The 20,631-nt window shown below is 42.7% G+C and overlaps 1 protein-coding gene across 2 annotated transcripts in view; it reads right to left on the bottom strand.

Moving 5' to 3' along the window:
- The window catches only part of HMGA2 (high mobility group AT-hook 2), a 184,834-nt gene that overhangs the window by 150,290 nt on the left and 13,913 nt on the right, over positions 1-20,631 (bottom strand). The gene's annotated exons all lie outside the window — the stretch shown is intronic.

Genomic DNA, 20,631 nt, shown 5'->3' with positions numbered 1-20,631 from the left:
AAGTGCGGCGCCCAGAACTGGACACAGTACTCCAGCTGTGGCCTGACCAGTGTCGCACAGAGGGGAAGGATCACTTCCTTGGACCTGCCTGAGATGCATCTGCGGATGCACGACAAGGTATGGTTGGCCTTCCTGACTGCGTCTCCACTTTGTTGGCCCATGCTCATTGTGGCATCAATGATGACTCCAAGATCCTTTTCTGTCTCAACACTGACAAGAAGGGAGTTCCCCAGCCTGTAGGTGTGCCTCTGGTTCTTCCTCCCCAGGTGCATTACCCTGCACTTGTCAGTGTTGAATCCCATCCTGTTCTCATCGGCCCACCCCTGTAACCTGTCTAAATCCACTTGCAACCTGTTCCTTCCTACTAGCGTACCCACTTCACCCCACATCTTAGTGTCATCTGCGAATCTGAACAGGGTGCTTTCTACCCCCTCGCCCAAGTCACTGATTAAGATGTTGAATAGTGCGGGCCCGAGGACCGAGCCCTGGGGAACCTCACTGCCCGCATCCCTCCAGATCAAATAAGACCCATCCACCACCACCCTCTGGGTGCGGCCCTCCAGCCAGTTAGTGACCCATCTGACCGTGTAGGCATCAATACCACTGTCTCCTAGTTTCTTACTGAGAATGGGGTGAGAGACCGTGTCGAAGGCCTTCCTGAAGTCCAGAAAGACTATATCCACTGCGACACCTGCATCCAAGTACTTGGTGACCTGGTCATAGAAGGCCACCAGGTTGGTTTGACAAGACCTGCCCCTAATGAACTCATGCTGGTTGCCCCTGAGCATAACTTCCCCTGCTGGCCCTTCCTGGACATGTGCCAGGATAATTCTTTCGAAAAGCTTCCCCAGGACCAAGGTAAGACTCACGGGCCTAGTTTCCTGGGTCCACCTTCCTCCCTTTTTTGAAGATGGGGACCACACTGGCCCTTTTCCAGTCCTCCAGCACATCGCCCGAGCGCCATGAGTGCTTGTAGAGCTGTTCCAGAGGTCCTGCAATGACCCCTGCTAGTTCCTTCAGCACTCTGGGGTGGAGATCATCAGGACCTGCAGATTTAAATACATCTAGTCCCTCCAGAAGTTCCCTGACAAGGGGTCCTCATTAACCCTAGGCCTGGGTGTGCCACCCACAGGACCCTCAAGGGTGCCAGTGGGGGAGATATCCGGGTCCCTCCTCAGAAATACGGAGGCAAAGAAATTGTTGAATATGTCAGCTTTACCGTCAGATTTACCGTGAGATGACCAGATTTCCTAGCATGTCCTGCAGAGGCCCCACGTTACCTGGCACCTTCTTTTGCCTCCCTATGTATTTGAAAAAGGACTTCTTGTTGTCCTTGATCTGGGTCGCTAGTCCCAGTTCCATTTCCGCCTTGGCCTTCCTGACTGCCCCACCTACATTCCCGAGCTACCGAGGTAAAGCCCTCTCTTGTGATGGCCCCTCCCTTCCAACGGGTGTACGCCTCCTTTTTTGTTTGGAAACATTCCCGGATGCTTTTGGTGAGCCATGGGGGCCTTTGTGCCCTCTTGCCCCCTTTGATTCGCGTAGGGATTACTTCCCTTTGAGCGTGGAGGATCGTCTCCTTAAGGAATGACCACTCCTCCTGGACACTCAACTGCCTCCTGCTCTGGGACCTCAGTGCTTCCCCCACTAGTTTTCTCACCTCATTAATGTCCGCCCTCCTGAAGTAGAGGGCTGCTGCCTTGCTGGAGGTTTTTGCCACCTTGCACTGAATGGTGAATTCCAGCAGACAATGATCTCTATCGACCAGGTGGTTGAGCACTAATTTTAAAACCTCCCCAGCATTTAGTACATAATGCTGCAAAGGCAATTCTTTCTTAAAGAATTAAAAAGGGCAAGAACATTTCAGTTTGGAAAGCAGATGCTGAAAGGCTCAGTCAGAGCTGTTCAAAACTTTTTTTCCCTTTGAACACATAAAGGCACCAAATAGTTTAAGTGGCGGTCTTGCCTTTGAAACCTATGAAGTATTCATGAAAGCACTGTTACATCCACAATAGAAGATTGCTTTTATTTTCATTAAATATATATGCATTATATCCCCAATAAATACAACCCAAAAGACATCAAATACCAAAAAAAATACACTGAAATAACATTAAGAATCTAATATAAATCCACAAAACCCAGGAAATTCAGAGATAAAGAAAGACTTTCGGACTAGGGAAAACTTTCCAATATATTAGACTGGAGCATAATTTTACTTCCCCTTCACATGTTTGCCATCAAGTCTTTCCAGACACAAAGGGATAAACTCCTCTCAGAGGTAAACCCACTGACTTTAACAGTATTACACCCCAGATGACTTTGGCCCTACAGAGCTAGGTCTTACTACTGTCTCTATTTCTGATAATTACCAAAGGTATGTGAGTTTAAACAGCAACTTCCTCCCTTGCAGCTCATTTTCCCTATCCACCACAGATTATTATAAAAATGAATTTGAGAGATTGCTGTAATTTCCATGATTACAGATTATGATGTCAATCAATGCCTTTGCTGAAGGATCCAGCAGAAAGAAAACCTACATTTAAGTGTAAATATATTTGAGAACAGCAAAAATACCTTTGAACCTCACTGGCCACATACACATTTTCACCATTATCCAGTTGCTTCTAGTGCAAAAATGCTCTTTTTGAAGTCATTCAAAGTTGTTTGTATGTTTGTACCAACACCCAGAAAAAAAAAATTCAGTCCTTTTATAAGTGACATGCTGGCCTAATTTAGTGCAAGATAGGATTTACATTACACATTGTAGTCCGGATTCCGCACTTCACGTTTCAGGCAGCACAAAAGAAACTATATGAGATCCAGCCCACAATGTATGTGCCAACCCCTGTGCTTGTGGACAACACACCTCAAAGAACCCCAGTTACAGGAAATTAACTTCTCTTTTTCCTTCCAGTGTTTGCCCACACGCACACTGCACTGTGGATGACACAAAGCAGTACCAGAAGGTGCTTCCTGAAAGTAGGACTGTTTCAGTCATAGAACTGGAAGGCTGCTTTGCCAAACAAAGCAACCATTCTAAAAGGCTCTGTGATAGAGCAGCGTTTGGTTAAGGTTTGTATGAAAATCCAGATGGCTGCTATGCAGATGCTGGGAATGGAAATATCTCAAAGGGAAGCTGCCAAAGTCACCTGGGCTCTAACGGAATGGGATCTGATTAAAATTGGTGGCTCCACTGTACTAACTTTGTGGCAGGTCATGACACAAACCAAGATCCAATTAGCCTTGGGATAGAAACTATTGTGCTTTTTGATCTCTTGGCTACAGAAACAAATAGTTGAGATTTCCAGAAAGCTTGGTCCTGTGAAAGACAAGGATCTCCCCTCAACCAGTGTAGGCAGAGCTGCTTCAGTTCTTGAAGAGTGAGACTTGGGTTAAAAAACAAACAGATAGATCTGCTAATCAAGGTGAAATTCCATGACAAACCTGAAATATACTTAACAGACTGACCCTGTCAAGGTAAAACACAGCAATGGGGGAATCCACCATCAGTGCCCAGATCTCACCCACACTTTTTGCCAAAATGATGGATCACTGAAGCCATCTTCATGGCCAAATGGGGTAGTAAGCAGGTGACCACTGGTTCAAATGGCAGGCTCAGCAGAACACCAACAACCAGGTCTCCAAGACTCCAAATTTTGACCACAGGGAATATTTCAGTAAAGCCCTTAAGAAACTTCAACACTGCTGGTTGGATGAAAATAGATGGGTGGTGAGTGGTCAAAGATAGTAGCTACGTGCACTTGGACAGGGCTAAGGGACAGGTAACAGCATCTCAGTTTTAGTAATCTTAAAATAGCTGGAAAGGAAGCCTAGCATGGAAAATGATTCTGCACAGCATTTGAGTGAAAACCCAGCCCCTTGACCAGTTTAGTGAGACAAAGATGAATTCTCTTTTGCTGAAGAATGTCCAGATGTCTAAATGTCTGAGAGGAAGAGGCTGGTCTCCAGTTGGCTCTAGTATGATAAGGAGCTATGCCAAATGAAGCTGTCCATTCAGGTTTTCTGAAGATCAGGGATGTGCACTGAGGTATACTGTGCACTGATATATGTGCACCAATAGGTATACTGAGTAACAAATGTTCCAGGTCCAGTGGTTGACCACTTACTTGTATTAAGGGGTGTCTGTCTTTCCAAGGAACAGACAGATTGTAAACATGCTTGCATCCTTTTAAAGTGTAGCTGGGCTTACAAGATAGCATGGATAGGGAAAATGTGATTGTGTTGTCAGATTAGCTTCAACTTAGACAATGAGATACCACAAGGACTGGAATTGGTCCTGAGGAATGCAGGTTCTGGCTGAGTGGCCCCTCTAAATTCCAGTGCTTGAAGTGAGAACCAAGGTGACTTCTGGATGTTCACCACAGGACCCAATTTGCCAAACAAGAGTCTTTGCATCTGCTGGTTGGAGCTACTCTTCAGTTGCCAATCCCCATGATGTTGTTCCTTCTCAGGTGGGACACCACTATCCTGTGGGGCTTGGTGAACACTTTTTGAGCTATTGAGAGTTTGGTCAGGAGGACCTTGTATTGGCAATGATCCTGGATAAATCAAAGGTATTTTCTATGGAAAAGGCGTTCTGACAGTCAACAGAAAAGCAATCCCCTCTTTCCAGGGATGAAATTATAATGGCTAGCATAGCCTGCAGATAAAGAAGTTGAGCCTTCTGAAGTCTAAATTGACATGCCATACTCCTTTTCTCTTTGGAACCAGGATTAACCAGTGTAGAAGCTCTTTCTCCTTTGCTGTAGAGGAACTTCTTTTATGGCACCCAAAGACAGGAGGGAGAAAACTTCCTGTCAGAGCACAATATCATGAGAAAAGTCCCTGAAAAGGGACAGGGGAGAAGGATAAGGAGCAGGCATTGTGCTGAACTGTATGGCATAAACAGTTGTGGAGGTATTTAAGACCCAATCACCTGTAGTAAGGTGTTGGCCCAACAGTGTTGGAAACAGGCTAAGCAGTTTCCAAAGGGGAAAAGCTGGAAGGAGAAAGGGGAAGAAGAAAGTAGAATCTTTAGGGAGTGAAATAAGTGGTACTCTAGACCTCTAACATTTATCTCCAAAAGGGTTCCATAGTCATGGTAAGGTGAAAATGCACAATTACATTGCATTTCCCTTGGATTAGGAAAAAAGATAAGAAGACCTCAACTAGTGCTGCCAACAGACCTGAAACCAAGGACTGTTCTCTGACTGGAACAAGAGCTAAAGCTGATGAATCCAGTATTAGTATCAACTGAGTCAAGAAGAACCACAGGGATCCCAGTTCAAACTGGTTGGTGAGGTTGCTGGGCACAGTAAAACAAGGCAGTATTAACTGGTGAACAGGAAAGAGTGACAGGAAACCACTGAGATGCCCTGTCCTAATGAAGTAGCTGGTGCCAGTTGCCTTGGTGCCAGAGCAATATAAAATCAGCAATACACCAGGTAGTTGTTGAAGGCAAAGGTACAAAATTCACTGGATGCTTGTCCTGATATTCCCTAAGCACCAAAGAGATGGATCTCCTGGAACCAGGTGTTGGTGCCAGGATTCTTCTGAGCTTCATAGGCACATGAATGGAGCCATGAAATCTCAGAGATAGACAAGCAAGAAGAGGGCAAGGAACATATCCTTGAGGAACTGCAGGATGAATTCCCCCACTTGAACCCTCTAAGTGCACTTGGACACTGGAGTTTATTAACTGGAGTTTATAACTGAGTTTATTAGATGAGGACAGTCTTCTTGAAAGGAAACTCACACATCTGCAGTCTGAGGATGACTGTAGCAGGCTGGCTGGCTAAAAGGGCTCCCAGGGAAGGGAGCCAGAATCAGTCAGTGGGAGAGAGTTAAGGGAGACAGAATTCATTCATAGGTGTTGGGGCTGGAAGAGACCTCTCAAGATCATCAGGTCCAGCCCCGCTGTGCTTGGGCTGGAAAAAAGGTGAGTGTCCAGACGTTTTCTGAAGATATGCAGAGTAGGTGATTACACCACCTCTCGGGGAGTCTATTCCAGACCCTAGACACTCGAGTTATAAAGACGTTTCTCCTTAAGTCAGATATAAAGCGGTCTTCTAGCAATTTATGAGTGTTAGTCCAAGTCTTCCCTTGGGGAGCCCTGGTGAACAGATATTCTCCCAGTCCCTTATGCACCCCTTATATACTTGTAGGCTGCCACCAAGTCCCTTCTAAGTCTTCTCTTCTCCAGGCTGAAGAGACCCATGTCTCTCAGCCTCTCATCACATGGCCTGATGCCCATACCTCTAACCATACGTGTAGCTTTCCTTTGGACCCTCTCAAGCTTCTCCACATCCTTCCTCAAGTGTGGTGCCCAGAACTGGATGCAGTACTTCAGCTGTGGCCTTACCAAACCAAGTAAAGCAGGAGGATGACATCCTTGGTCTTGTTTGAGATGCATCGACAGATGAATGCTAGTGTTTTGTTTGCTTTGCCGGCTACGGCATCACACTGGTGGCTCATATTGATTCTATGGTCTATCAAGATCCCCAGGTCTCTTTCAGTTGTGGTGCTAGTAAGCGTAGCATTGCCGAGACTGTAAGCATGTTGCACATGGTTTCTCCCCAGGTGGAACACCTTATACTTCCTGGTGGTGAACATCATCAGGTTTTGATCCGCCCACCTTGTGAGCCTGTCTAGGTCAGCCTGTATCCCCAGCTTATCTTCCAGCGTGACCACAGTCCCCCATAATTTGGTGTCATCCATGAACTTTGCCAGTCCACTTTTAACTCAAAAATCCAAATCATTAATGAATATTTTAAAAAGCACCAGTCCAAGTACTGAATCCTGAGGGACGCCACTGGTCACCAAGTGCCATGTTGACTCAGTTCCATCTATTCTTACTCTCTGAGTCCTGCCTTGGAGCCAGTTTCCTAGCCACTGGACTGTTGGGTTATCGAGACAGCCTCTCCACAGTGAGCACATCGTGGGAGACCAAGTCAAAGGCTTTTTTAAAACTGAAGTATATGACCTCAACCTCATCTCCCTTATCTAGGTGGTATATTACCTGATCATAGAAGGAAATGAGGTTGGTCAGGCATGACCTGCCTGCAACAAAGCCATGTTGGCTCTCTATTAGAATGTTGCCTTCCATTAGCCTATTGCTAATGGATTCTTTGATATTTTTTCCAGGATTTTTCCAGGGATTGAGGTCAAACAGATTGGCCCGTAATTCCTTGGATTCTCGTTCCTTCCTTTCTAGTAGACAGGCAGCACACTGGCCCTCTTCCAGTCTTCTTGAACCTCTCCTGAGCACCATGAGTTCTCAAATAGTTTTCCCATGGGTCATGCAATGGTGTCAGCCAATTCCTTCAGCACTTTCAGATGCAGTTCATCTGGTCCTGCTGACTTGTAAATATCCAGCCTCTCTAGATGTTCCCTCACAAAAAGACAGAGAGAGAAAGAGAGAGAAAGTGTAAGGGTCCTGTGAAGAACAGAGACAAAGAACTGCAAGAGACAGAGAAAGATACAGATACAGGGAGAGAGGGTTGCCTGGCAGTAGCTGCCATACCAGGCCAGGGGTTCTCAAGTTCTGACAAGAGACCCAGAGCTGCAAGATCAGAAGCAGAAGTACCACATCTTGGGAAATGAGATTGAGACAATCTGGGAAGCAAGCCTGCAGTGCAGGGATCACAGCAGGGAGCCATAGGCACCTTCCCAGGAGCTATAGAGGACTCTGGTCTATAAGCGTGCCTTGTGTGCTAAGTTGTATGTATTGAGGACTGACTTGTAGTTAAGATGTTTCCTATGAGGCAGCAGGCCCAGGAAATAAAGGACTGTGTATAGTTGAAGGACTGCCTGAGCTAACTAAGTGATTCCCCGAATCTGCTACACTGGCCCAATAGACAGTGCTGGAGGTTCAGGTGGATGCACTATGCAATGTGCCTATGGACAAGCGCTCAAAGGAGAATTGCATTCTGCCAGTTTTAGCACTGATTAGCCCTTTTAGCCCCATAATGGCTACAACAAATTAATCATCATCAGCAGTCCCTCACAGTCTAAGATGAGTGTCTTATCTATGGGTCCAAAGATGGCTGACAAGGCCAATCCAGGATCGACAGGTTCTACTGCAACTTGGGAACATGAGGGGGGGCAGCTCTAGATTCTTGATTCTGTCCACAACATGCTGTTTCTGTCGCTCTCACTTTTCCATCTCCTGTTGTCATTGTGAAATTGCAGAGTACAGAGATCCTTGCAGCAGACTCTTCCTCTACTTGGGATGGTCCTGGACAATAGCCTCACACGAGTTGACATTGATGTTGCATTTTTTCAAGTTGGCCTCGAGGATGTACATAAAGCACTTCCTCTTCTTTCCTCTTGAGCATACACCTTGACTGAGCTGGGAGAATAAAACTTGCTTTGGGAGGCTGGAGTCAGACATACAGATAACGTGTCTGGCCCAGTGAAGTTGATGTTGGATGATTGTTGCCTTGATACTCATGGTGTTTGCTTGCAAGAGGATGCTAACATTGGTGAATCTGTCTTCCCACTGGATACAAAGGATCTTCCACAGGCAATGTTGATGGTGCATCTCCAGCAACTTGAGACATCTATACATTGTCCACATCTCAGCTCTGGATAGTAAAGTAGGGATCATGACTGCTTAATAAACCATGAGCTTAGTTTCGAATTTGACGTTGCGATCTTTGAACACCCATTTCATCAGGCATTCAAAGGCTGCACCTGTATATTTGAGGCAATGTTGGATTTCTTTGTTGTCAGCCTTGTTGTCGGGGGGAGGGAAGGGGCGTGGGCAGATCAACGCCCCCCCACAGTGAGGGAGGGAGGGAGGAAGTAGGGGCAGATGCTGCCCAGCTGGGGTGGGGCAGGGCGTGGAACAGAGGCAGTGATGGCTTCCAAGGTATGGAAAATACTCAACATTCTCCAGAGTCTCACCATAAATTTGAATTACTGGAGATGAGGACTGCCCTTTAAGAACTTGTAGATGGAGGACCTTAGTCTTCTGAATGTTAAGTGTCAGTCCCATTTTCTTGTATGTCTCGGTAAAGACATCAACAATTGCTTGAAGATCTACTTCTGAGTGAGCACATGCTATAGCACCATCAGCATGCTGGAGCTCAACTATTGAGGTTGGGGTGGTCTTGGTTTTGGCTCAGAGTTGGCTGAGATTAAACAGCTTACTATCCATTTGGTAGTTTAGTTCCACTCCGACTGGAAGTTTGTTGGTGGTCAGATGTGACATTACAATATGGAATACTGAAAAGAGTGCTAGAGAAATGATGCAGCATTGCTTAACTCCAGCTTTAACCTCAAAGGGATCCATGATATATCTGTTACTGAGAATTACCACTCACATACCATCTGCCACCAGAAGACATATTATATTTATCAATTAAAATTATCAGCTACACCGGGCAAAAAAAGCTGATAACTGATGTTAATGTTCCTTTTATCCGTGCCAATCTGATATGGCACCAATATATCAGTGCGCCTCTAAGAACAATCCCCATTTATTGGCCTAGGTGCTGCCACATCACCTGATCTTGGTAACTACATCCATGTAATGGACACTTGCACATACACATGCAGAACACTCCAGAAGGAACACTCTCTCTCTCTCTCTCTCTCTCTCTCACACACACACACACACACACACACACACACACACACACACACACACACACACCCCCCCACTCCAGAAGGAATTTTACTTTCAGAAAACCCTGGTTCACATGAGAAGTATTCCTACTAAATTAGATTCCTCAGAGGTACAATGTATTTCTCAAATGCGCTAAACACAATTCTGTGGCAGAGACTGACACTTTGTTAATGTTTGCATGCACCTGGTACCATAAAGCCCTGCTTCAAGACTGGGGCTCTTAGGCACCTTAGTAATATCAATAATAAATACAGACCAGTGCTTGGGCAGGGAAAGGGCACCAGCAACTCTTTGTCCTTTCCTTCCATGTCTTGCAATCCAACAAGCCTGCTAAAGATGCATTTCCTACATTCTAGGAAACAGGGACTGCAACTGTGCAAGAAAAACTGTGCAAGAAAACACTCGTATCAGAGCAATAGGGCACAATCTTGCCCACAGTGGGTTAAAAGGAGAGGAAAAAACCTGGAGTCCCACTTCCCAATTATTTGATCTAATACTGCTTCCATTCTAGACACACAGCACTGCAAGAGTACTTAGACTTATACAGCATGCTAGAGGTGCACCAATACATCAGTCCAATATTGGATCAGCACCTATATAAAGAAAAGTGACTGTATCAGAAATTGGCCCAATGCGGCCAATAATTTGGCTGATAAATGCCTGTGCACGTGCACAGCCACAACACAGCATGCAGGCAGCAAGGAGCGCAGCCCAGCAGCTGGCATGTCCATTGTGGTGGAATGGGAGGGGGGAGGGAAGGGGCGTGGGCAGATCAACGCCCCCCCATAGTGAGGGAGGGAGGGAGGAAGTAGGGGCAGATGCTGCCCAGCTGGGGTGGGGCAGGGTGTGGAACAGAGGCAGAGCTCATCCAGGGGTGTGGGAGGGGCAGCTCCTGCTGCTGCTTGCACCTCAGGAGGACACGGGGGGGGGGGAGTGCCCCCAGATTTGCATTGGGCAGGAAGGGGAGGGCAGGCTGCAGCTGCGGGCTAGAGCCAGGCTCTTCTCGGCAGGGGCTGAGCTCAGGGTGGGCAGCAGCGCTGGGAGGGGGACTACAGGGGGGTTGCAGCCACCCCAAATTTCACCATAGCCCCCCCATAACCTCCCCTCCCAGTGCCACTGTAGCCCGCACCGAACCCAGCCCCTGCTGGGAAGAGCCCAGCACAGCTGTGGCTCGAGCCCACAGCTTGCCCGCCCCACCCCAATCCATGGGCACACGCCCCTACATGCAGCAGCAGGAGCATGCAGCAGCAGGAGCCGCTCCCCCCCCCCCCCCCAGCAGCCGCAGCTCCATCCTGCGTCCTGCCCCACCCCAGCTAGGCAGCATCTGTCCCTGCCCCACTCCCTCCCTCCCTCACCGCAGGGGGCATTGATCCACGACCCCTCGCACACCTCTTCCCTTCCACCACAACAGACTTACCATATGCACGTAGCTGTACTGGAAATCAGATCAGTATTGGCCAATATGCCTCCTTAAAAATCGGCTATCGGTCTTCTCATAGGTTCCCTGAAATTTCTCATACTTAGTTTCAGACCAGATATATATTTTCTTGGATAGTTTCCAAATACATCCATTTAGATATGTTTTAATTAAATGTCTGGTCCAGTTTTCCAAATGCCTTATTACTCAGATTACTCAAAGCAAAAACTGTTTTAAAACTTGTACCTGTGATATTTTTGTAGCCCTGAATGAGTGAAGTGAGAAAACTAAGTTCTCAAATGTAGAGCAGAAAGTGAACAGTGGGAAACTGAGGCAGAATGTGGCTATGATTCCTTCATACCCTGCAGCTTGTTAAGTTTTACGCTTGTGCAAACTAGAGGTACAATTGTGTGAATTCTGTGAATGTGAGATAAGGTGCAATGCAAAAAAAGAATCAGACCCTGAGCTACTTAGGGTATGTTTTGTACTAAAACATTTTTTGTGCAACCCAGCAAATCTTAATAATAAAAAAGCTAACAAACAGAGGACTTTAAATAATCTAGACAGACATCTCCTTTTGCATTCCTACAGTTCCACTAAAATCCATACTACTTTATGTGTGCAAACAATGCAGGACTGGGCCTGTAACTGCTAAGGCAAATCAACATAAAGATATCAAAGTTAAGACTGCCTTGGGACACTAAAGAGTGAAGTTGTTTGCTTGGAAATAACAGAAGTGTTACATGTACTGATGATTTACATATATTTTTCTCTCATAATTATTTAGATCATGATAGCCATGAGTTATCCTAAATCCTTATCCTCACTGTTTTATCAACAGAAGTTTATTAGTCTTTGTCATGGATTTATAAGATAGTGCCACTCAGTTAGCCACCACTGGACAGGCCATTGGGAGATTTCCTGTAGAAGAAATTGTTACTGCTTAAAGTCAGAACTATTCTTAAAAGTATCATTTTGAAACATTTTTTGTTACGAGTTGCAAATCAAAATAAATTTTTCTTTGCTGGTAAATATGTAATGGTTCTTGCTTTTATCTACAACTGATCTAGTTCTTAAACAGATCACAGTCATAAACTTTTCCCCCAGGACAGCATGTAAATTCAGTCCTCTCCAGCAAAAAAGCTAAAGTAGTCAATGGACTATATAAGCCAAACTGCAAGGAGACTTATTATTTATACAGCACCATAGGAATTTTACAGACAAATAAAATAGGTCTGAAATCTTGGCTTCATTGAAGGCAATGGGAGTTTTGCTACTGAACTGACTTCAGGGGAGCTAATATTTCACCTAAAATCCTTGCCCTGAAGAGATTCTGGCCCAAAGAATTATGCATCTCAAATGAGCTCTGCACTGGAATCTATCAAGCAACCTTCCTATGCCACATCTACCCTCAAATGAAGTCTACACTACATGAGATAGCAAAATAATTCAAATTCCTTTCAAACCTGGGTTTTTCTATAGCAAAACCTGTTAGAACCTACACAGTTGCTTAGTTTCAAACTTCTAAATCTACTTCATTTAAATGAAAAAGAAACATTTGGATTTTTAAAGTAGTAATGCTATTTACCTGGAGCATACAGAGAAACACTGGGCTGGAAGGGAACTTGAAAAATCATCAAGTTCAACCCCCCTGCTCTGGACAGGAATACTGCTGAGATAAAATGATCCTGGCAACGTGTCTGTCCAGTCTCCTCTGGAAGACTTCCAAGGTTGGAGACTGCACCACCTCCTTAGGAAGTCTATTCCAGATTCCGGTCACCCTTACAGTAAAGAAGTTCTTCCTTACCTCCAACCGGAAACCATCTTCTGTTTATGGCCATTGCTCTTTGTCCTCTCCTGGGGCACCCTAGTGAACAGTTTCTCTCTCAGCTCCCAATATTCACCCCTTAAATACGTATAGATGGCCACCAAGTCCCCCCTCAGTCTTCTCTTCCCCAGGCTGAACAGTCCTAGATCCCTTAGTCTTTCCTCATAAGGTTTGTCCTCTGGGCCCTTAATCATTGTTGTGGCCCTTCTCTGGACCCTTTCAAGATTCTCCACATCTTTTTTGAAGCGTGGCACCCAAAACTGGACACAGTACTCCAGCTGGGGTCTCACCAACACTAAGTAGAGAGGAAGTATCACTTCCCTAGCTCTGCTTGTGATACATCAGCTAATGCACCCTAGTATGCTATTAGCTGTTGACTACAGAGTCTCACTGGTGGCTCACATTCATCTTGTGAGATCAACCATAACCCTGAGGTCCCTTTCATCCATCGTGCTGGCCAGGACATCTCCTCCTAACCTATATTCATATGTCTGGTTACTTCTCCCCAGATGAAGCACTCTGCATTTATCTTTATTGAACTGCATCTGGTTCCACTCTGCCCACCTTTCCAGCTTGTCCAGATCCGCTTGGATCTGCATCCTATTCCCTAGCGTGACTGCTTTTCCCCATAACTTGGTATTGTCTGCAAACTTAGCCAGCATGTTTTCTACATCCTCATCTAAGTTGTTGATAAAGATGTTGAACAGCAGGCCAAGAACCAAACCCTGCAGGACACCACTAGCCACCTCCCACCAAGACAATACAGGCCCATCCACTAACACTCTCTGGATTTAACTCCTTAGCCAGCTCCCAAACCATCTGACAACCCTTTAATCAAAATGGCAACAACAAAAAACCTGCTATATACAAATCTATACAAGTCTAATAAATCCTTTATTTATGTGATGAGAACTAGGCACCTGCCTCCTTCTTACCACAACTCCTTTACACAATTATTCACCAAACTTACAGAGAGAATCAAATACCATTACTTGTTATATGCTTGAAATACTCTCAGAACATGTCACAAATGTTTCTATCTGTGTGCAGAATATATTACTTTTTCATTAATAGATCTCAGAGTTGTGTGATTATACCTATATTTCAGAGAAAAGTTAGATAAGTGACTTCTCTAAGGCCCCACCATAGGTTAGTGGTAAAGAGAAAACTAGAACTCATGCCTGAAATTCAGGTTCCACTAAATTCAATGAGAATTTTGACATGGACTTCAATGGGACCAAGATATTACCCTGTATCCTGTGGCTTTGGGCTCTCTGCCTAATCTAGTTGATGACAGCCACCTGGGCTAGGGACAGAAGTTACACATAAACAGTATAAGTGATCAGAAACTGGTTCAAATCTGTAACACAACAGAAGTTCAGTGCACATAAACCTCTTTCAAAATCACCAAAACTGGTTTAAGATAAATCTGGATGGATATAGTCTCAGACTGAACTGATAGGTTAAATCAGTTTACTGAACTTCTGTCCCAGATCTCCTCCAGATTCAATTTAACTCGCAGTCCCCCAGCATTCCAGGGTGCTTTCCACCTCCCCCATAAACACCCCCTTGCAGGATGGACAGGCTAGTCTACTCAAGCTGTCTACTCAAAGCTGTCTACTCAAGCCAAGCAGGAAGGCATGCTCTAGCATCCCCCAGTTTCTGGCCTGAGCCACTTCAGGCATGTGGCCACATTTCCAGAATCAAGAGAATGCCTGTTCACTTGCTTATTAAGTCAAGCTACACAGTTTAGATTAACCTGTGAAGACTGAATCAATTCAGCCTCAGGATTTTTGACTATCTGTACTTAGCCCTGTACTGTCTGTATTTAGCCCTCAAGCACTACTAAAAGTCTTTACCTTGTGCAGATGGCTTCACATGACAACTGCTTCATGCATGGAACAGCCATTAACTTCAATGGGAATTCTGTGACTGAAGCATTTGTAAAATGAGGCCCATACCATTCCACCACTGCTGCACCCAACCGCAGCATTAATTGTTTATGAACCTCTGAGCACTCTCTACGGGAGTCTGCCTCTTTTTGTTCTGCATTTCATTTTCCAACTGTCCTATGTGTTTTCTAATCTTACTCTAAAGTCTCAAACAGACAAATACTAGGACCAGGTCCCTGAGCAGATTTCTCAAGGTGTTTAGCATTAACAGGAAACAATGCAGTATGAGTGGTGAGTGCATGAATGAGTTGTGTGTGAATACTAAGGAAACCCCAAGAATATGTTAGCACAATGCAACTTTGATAAGATCACAATAGTGAAGCTCACATATGTGTTTGTATTACAACTTGTAAAAGGCCCCAATTGATCTCTATTAGGATAATTGATGGAACAGTCCAAATGGATTAAGATAGCATATTAGATAAAGCCAGGATTTTTACTGTGTACAGGAACTACAGATTTTAATGGATTTTTAAGCTCTCAGCAGTTATTCTAAACAGGCAGGATGTAAAGCATAAAATTCTAAACCTGGCTGATTCATTGATAATTTTAATGGCTCCAAAATGTAGGCTTCAACCTTTGGGAAAATAAAGCACACCAATCTCTATGGGGCAGACTCTGCTGTCATTTATACTGACGTAAATCCAAATATAGTTAATGCAAGTGTAGCTCGCAATACAGTTCTACAGTCCCAAGTGTAGCTTGCAATACAGTTCTGGCAGTCTGGAAAAAAACAAACAAACTGTTTGAACAAAATGTTCAAAAAGAATGTAGAAATCAAAATAAAATAATATATTAACCACAACTAGCCTCTCAAAATTGTTCTTTTTCCCATCAGTGTGTGTGCACATATATATATTACAGTAATAATAATAATAATATATATATATTTCACACACTGAAATTATAAAAGCTAAGTCATCCGAAGTGGGGAACACTCACTACCATTTCAACTGGTAAACTGAGGAATGAGCTCATGTGCAAATGGTTTCATGGTAAGCAGCTACCCTACGCAGTCCTTTCAGCCATATTGTAAAACACAAAAGCAATATATTACATGAGTGTAGTGAATGTTGCAATATCCCTTCAGGGGAAAAACATTGAATCATGGAGATGGCCATATTAATGCTGCCCCTTTTCCTCAAATGTATCAGCTAAGAGTAGCCCAGTGGCTATGAAACACAATAAAAAGGTCTATTTTCCACCAAGAAATCAAGGGAACATTAAAGTTGGACAAACCAAGTAAACAGTGACAAAGAAGAAAAATCTGACAATGACTGACAATTCCTCCTTATTGTCAACAAGCAAATTACACTTCATCAACAGCTTTTGACAGGAGACTGATAAGAGTATTCTGTGAAATAAGAATCACTTTGAACAGTAAACAACAAAAAGGTTAGAAAACAAACAGTTCATTATGAACATTATCAGCTATAACATCATGATTACATGTTCCTCAACATATGACTTTTGCATTCAGTCTTTCGCCTCTTGGAACCTTGATGCTTCCTGTTATAGGGTTCTCTCTGAAGACTGAAAATACTTGAATTCTCCAGTTTGAGCAGTTTAAGATGCAGCAGTAACAATGTAAATAAATACGTATTCTGAACAACTATTTAAATGGTACTTTCTATTAATTTTTTTAGAGATTCAATTGTCAGGTTTTGTTCCACTATTTTATTTTTTCTTTAAAGTCTACATTTGGTTCTACAAAGGAAAAAAAATAACTGCTTTATTGTTAACTTGCTGGGTGGGGTTTTTTTCCTTTTAAAATTTGAACATGAAATCAAATAAATTTAGGAAGAAAAGGAATGGTGCATAGACATGTGGCTAAAACTGGGAAAGGCTAAGTCATATACAAAGTACATTACTGTTGGTACAAAAACACTTTTCCTGGCCTGGGGTGCACGTAGTAAAATTAGAAGCCATCCCCTGCTGAGGACATTTTGCAGGTACTTACTGCAAAAAACCTCCTTTCTTGTTGAAAATCCAATAATAAAACTAAAACGTAATACTGAAATTTCAGGTTAAAGCTAAGCTTAGTTCTACAATTAAGGGAACGGAAATAATAATACTTGCACTCGCAGCATGTCAGGACTTTCATTCAAACACCTCTACACACTTTCCAAACATTATCACAACACCATTGAAGAGGTGCCAATCTGCATTCCTTCTAAGTCCTGATCTCCTATTTGGGTGTTCTAAAGAATTCAGAAATCAGGCCCTAAGTGTCCCAAGTAATAAGTATTACCATACCCTTTATTTCAGGTGGGCTTGATTTGCATTTATAAGGAGGTTCTTTCATACCACTAGCACTGTAAAGGGTCATAAAGTGGAAGGAAATAATATTTTACTGCTGAGGCCTTACTGCAAATGAGCACTAGGCACAGAGATAGTAAGTGGTTTGCACAATACCACCCAGTGAGTCAGAACTGGAAAAGGGATGCAAAAGACCTGACTCCCACACTTCTATTTTAAATTGAAAACATCCAAGGAGCCTATATGCTATTGACAGGGCAAATAGAACAATTTTATGCACAAGGAAGATGTAAGAATACAGTATCATCATCATCATCATGAGTCACATTTTTGTCAGGTACATCTCAAGATGATAGCTGGACAGAGCCAGCTGCAGAAACCCCACTGATGTTGACACACCTTCATCCATCTTGTACAACAGAATATGCAAGCCTCTTTCAAGTCTTCCCTTACTCTATTCCTGTCACAGGTTGAATGAATGTTCAGCAAAAACTGGTAATAATCAGTTATTTTCAGATGTACAGTTTAAATGTGTTTCCCTCCATTATCTAACCTGAATGCAAGTGTAATTTACAAAACGTGACTGACTTTGATCTTAAAGCACATGACAAGGTGTCAGGAAACTATATTTCTACTCCAGATTCTTCCACAGATTTCCTTGGGCAAGGCAGTTAACATCTATGGAGGATATTTGTGGTTTCTTTATCTGCAGCCAAACTTATCAACTGTAAAAACTGAATTGTAGGAGCAGAGATGAGTTTACAAATACCTGCATCTACAGCAGAACTGTGGGCACAAATATTGAAAAAAGTGGACCATCCTGTTGACAGTACAATCAATGGGGACACACTAATACCTACCCACCTGGCAGCAAGGGCTGTAAAAAATTAAGGAGTGCCATCAACTGAAAATTAAATTTCAAGAAACTAAGGCCTACTCTATAGTACAAAGCTTTGCCAGGAGAACAAAATTCTGAGTATGTTCAAACTCAACATTCCTCCGCAGTAGCAACATTCCTTCCTTCCTTCCAGCAGTTACTCCATCTCTGCTGAGTGGACTTAGCAACAAATGAAAGGCACTTGAAGATACTCATGCTTGTTCTTCTGGCTGCCATGATCATTCAGTAGTATAGGCTGTTAACGGTAGCTGCAGGCTGCCTCTTCAAGTTCTGGCAACAGGGAGGAGTAAGTATAGCTACAACCTAATTTTTTGATCAGTGCCATTAATACCTGAGATTATGAATCAAAACCAAAAAATAACCCTTAAATGTCAGTGTACTCTTCAAATACTGAAGCTGCATCTTTACATGCCTCACACCTTTGCCCATGGAAATATACTTTTTTTGGCCAATTCTGAATTGAATAAATTCCCTTTAATAACTTTAGAAATGCAAAGTACTGTTTGCCTAATTTGAACATGACTAACCAGGGGTGGAAGTCAACTGATGTGTTGACCTTTCTGATAACATCAATGAAAGCCTTAGCTAATTTTAGACGATGGAAGATTCTGTGTAAAAATCACTACTGGTGTAGATGAGCAGCACTCCTTGACAAAGTAAGTTGCATTCCTTTTTATCAACAGAGAAATTTAGCTTCCAGGTTCGAGCAGAAAAGAAAAGTTTGGTATTATATACAAAACATTTTAACTGACTCTTATCTTTAACCTAGCCATGGCTTCCAGAGACAAAGAAGTACATATCTCTCTAAATGTATCCAAGATAAAATAAATAGGTTTTTAATGAATGTTTCCATCCATTTGCTTCTAGAATGGAGAATGCATTTTCTCCCTCCCTAATAACGAGTGGAAAAAAGCTTTGGCAAAAAAGTGGCAAAATTACAGAACCTAAAAGATGTGCCAATACTGGGAGATCATTTTAATATTGCTATGTAAGTTGCTTTTCCTACCATTCCCAACTTTCAGGAGAGGATCTGTTTTGGAAATTATCCTATTTAGAAACCAGATAAATAACTGTGAAAATTTTCATGACTTAATTCATGGTCTTTGCCTACACTTTCAGCTTAAGTAGGACAATGGTAGTTTGTCTACAAAAGCTATAAAAGTCCATCTATGATCTTTTGATGGCTAATATTATGACCCTTTAAAGACAACAATCTTGTTTATGTTGCTGCATATCATGCACATGACAGAAGCTGAAATTATATCATAGGTAAACTCAGAATCTCAATCACTTAAAAAAAAAGAAGAAACTAAGGTAGTATAAAAGATGGAACAATAGCAGAACTCCTTCTGATTTGCTATAAGCAAGGTAGTAAGGAAACAACCAGTACCATTAAAAGTTGAAAGAATATTAAATAGCATTATTAAAAAAGCTTTATGCTTTCCAAGTGTGCATAACTGAATGTACATCTAAAATATTTACTAAAAATTAAGCTATGCTATTTTCAGTTACATAAATAACCTTCTTTTTAATTCACCATCTCAATGTGCATGATGAAGCATACCAACCTTTGCATGTCAGTTCTCCACATTTTACAACAATCATATTATGTCCCAAACACTGCCAGTCAAGTAACCTATCCTAACTCAAATATTTATTCTTAAAAACTGAACCTCTATAGTTCAATTTAGGGGGACACTAGTAGAATCTTCCTTATTTAAAGCAATGAACTGAGTTAGAAATAAGAAAATTCACATCTTCACATCGCAAGACGCTACACTTTCAGATGGAGACAGAAAGGTCTCTTACATTATGGGTTGAGGAAGATCTTAATTACAGCAATGAAGGAGCCTTGATAAATTAATGGTAGATCTAGTGACTCCATGTTCCCTGGAGCCACAATTTTGTCTTCGTACTTATTTCTACAGGTTCTAGAACAGTGGGGCTCCGATTCTGATGCAGGCCCCTGGATACTACAGTAATATAAATTATTAAATACTATTGATAAACCTCCAGGTTCATAGATCAGTCCTTTCAAATGGCGCTGTAAAATAATCAGAAGCAAAAGTTATCAAACAGTAGTTTCCTTTCCTTTATTTTAAAGACAGTTAAGCTGATTTGCCAGCATAAGCTGGAATCCTGACTCACTGAAGCCAATGGCAAAACTTCCATTGACTTCAAGGGAGAAGAAGTACACCCTCAAGCTTTAGAATGGTAAAATCATCCGCAACTTGTACATAAAGAAACCATGTTTTCTTTTGTGTACGTGTTTGTTTTACTTCCTACCAATCCGAAATGCACTATTTAATGCATCTGGTATGGGGAAAAAAGATTCATGAAAGAGAGAAAGTCAGGTTATCTGAACAACTCACATTTCTCTCTTTTATTTTCTAGTGGATGTATGTGTATGAGTGTGTGCTTTATATGCTCTTAGAAATTAACAACTCCTATTCTGTTGTTATAAGTATGTTATTAGAATTTCATCCGTTCTGTACACATTCCATTACCAGACAGTTTTAATTCCATTATGTCAGTCATTTGTCCCATCATCATAAGACCCTTTACAGATTTGTAACATTCGCATGTCAAGTTTCTGGATATTCCTTGTTATTTTATGTGATGCTGTAATGCCATATGCTGAAG

The sequence above is a fragment of the Alligator mississippiensis genome, chromosome 4, assembly GCF_030867095.1.
Source record: "Alligator mississippiensis isolate rAllMis1 chromosome 4, rAllMis1, whole genome shotgun sequence".
Taxonomy (NCBI): Eukaryota; Metazoa; Chordata; order Crocodylia; family Alligatoridae; genus Alligator; species Alligator mississippiensis.
Note: the sequence above shows the minus strand (reverse complement) of the source record. Positions and strands in the feature narration are given on the sequence as shown.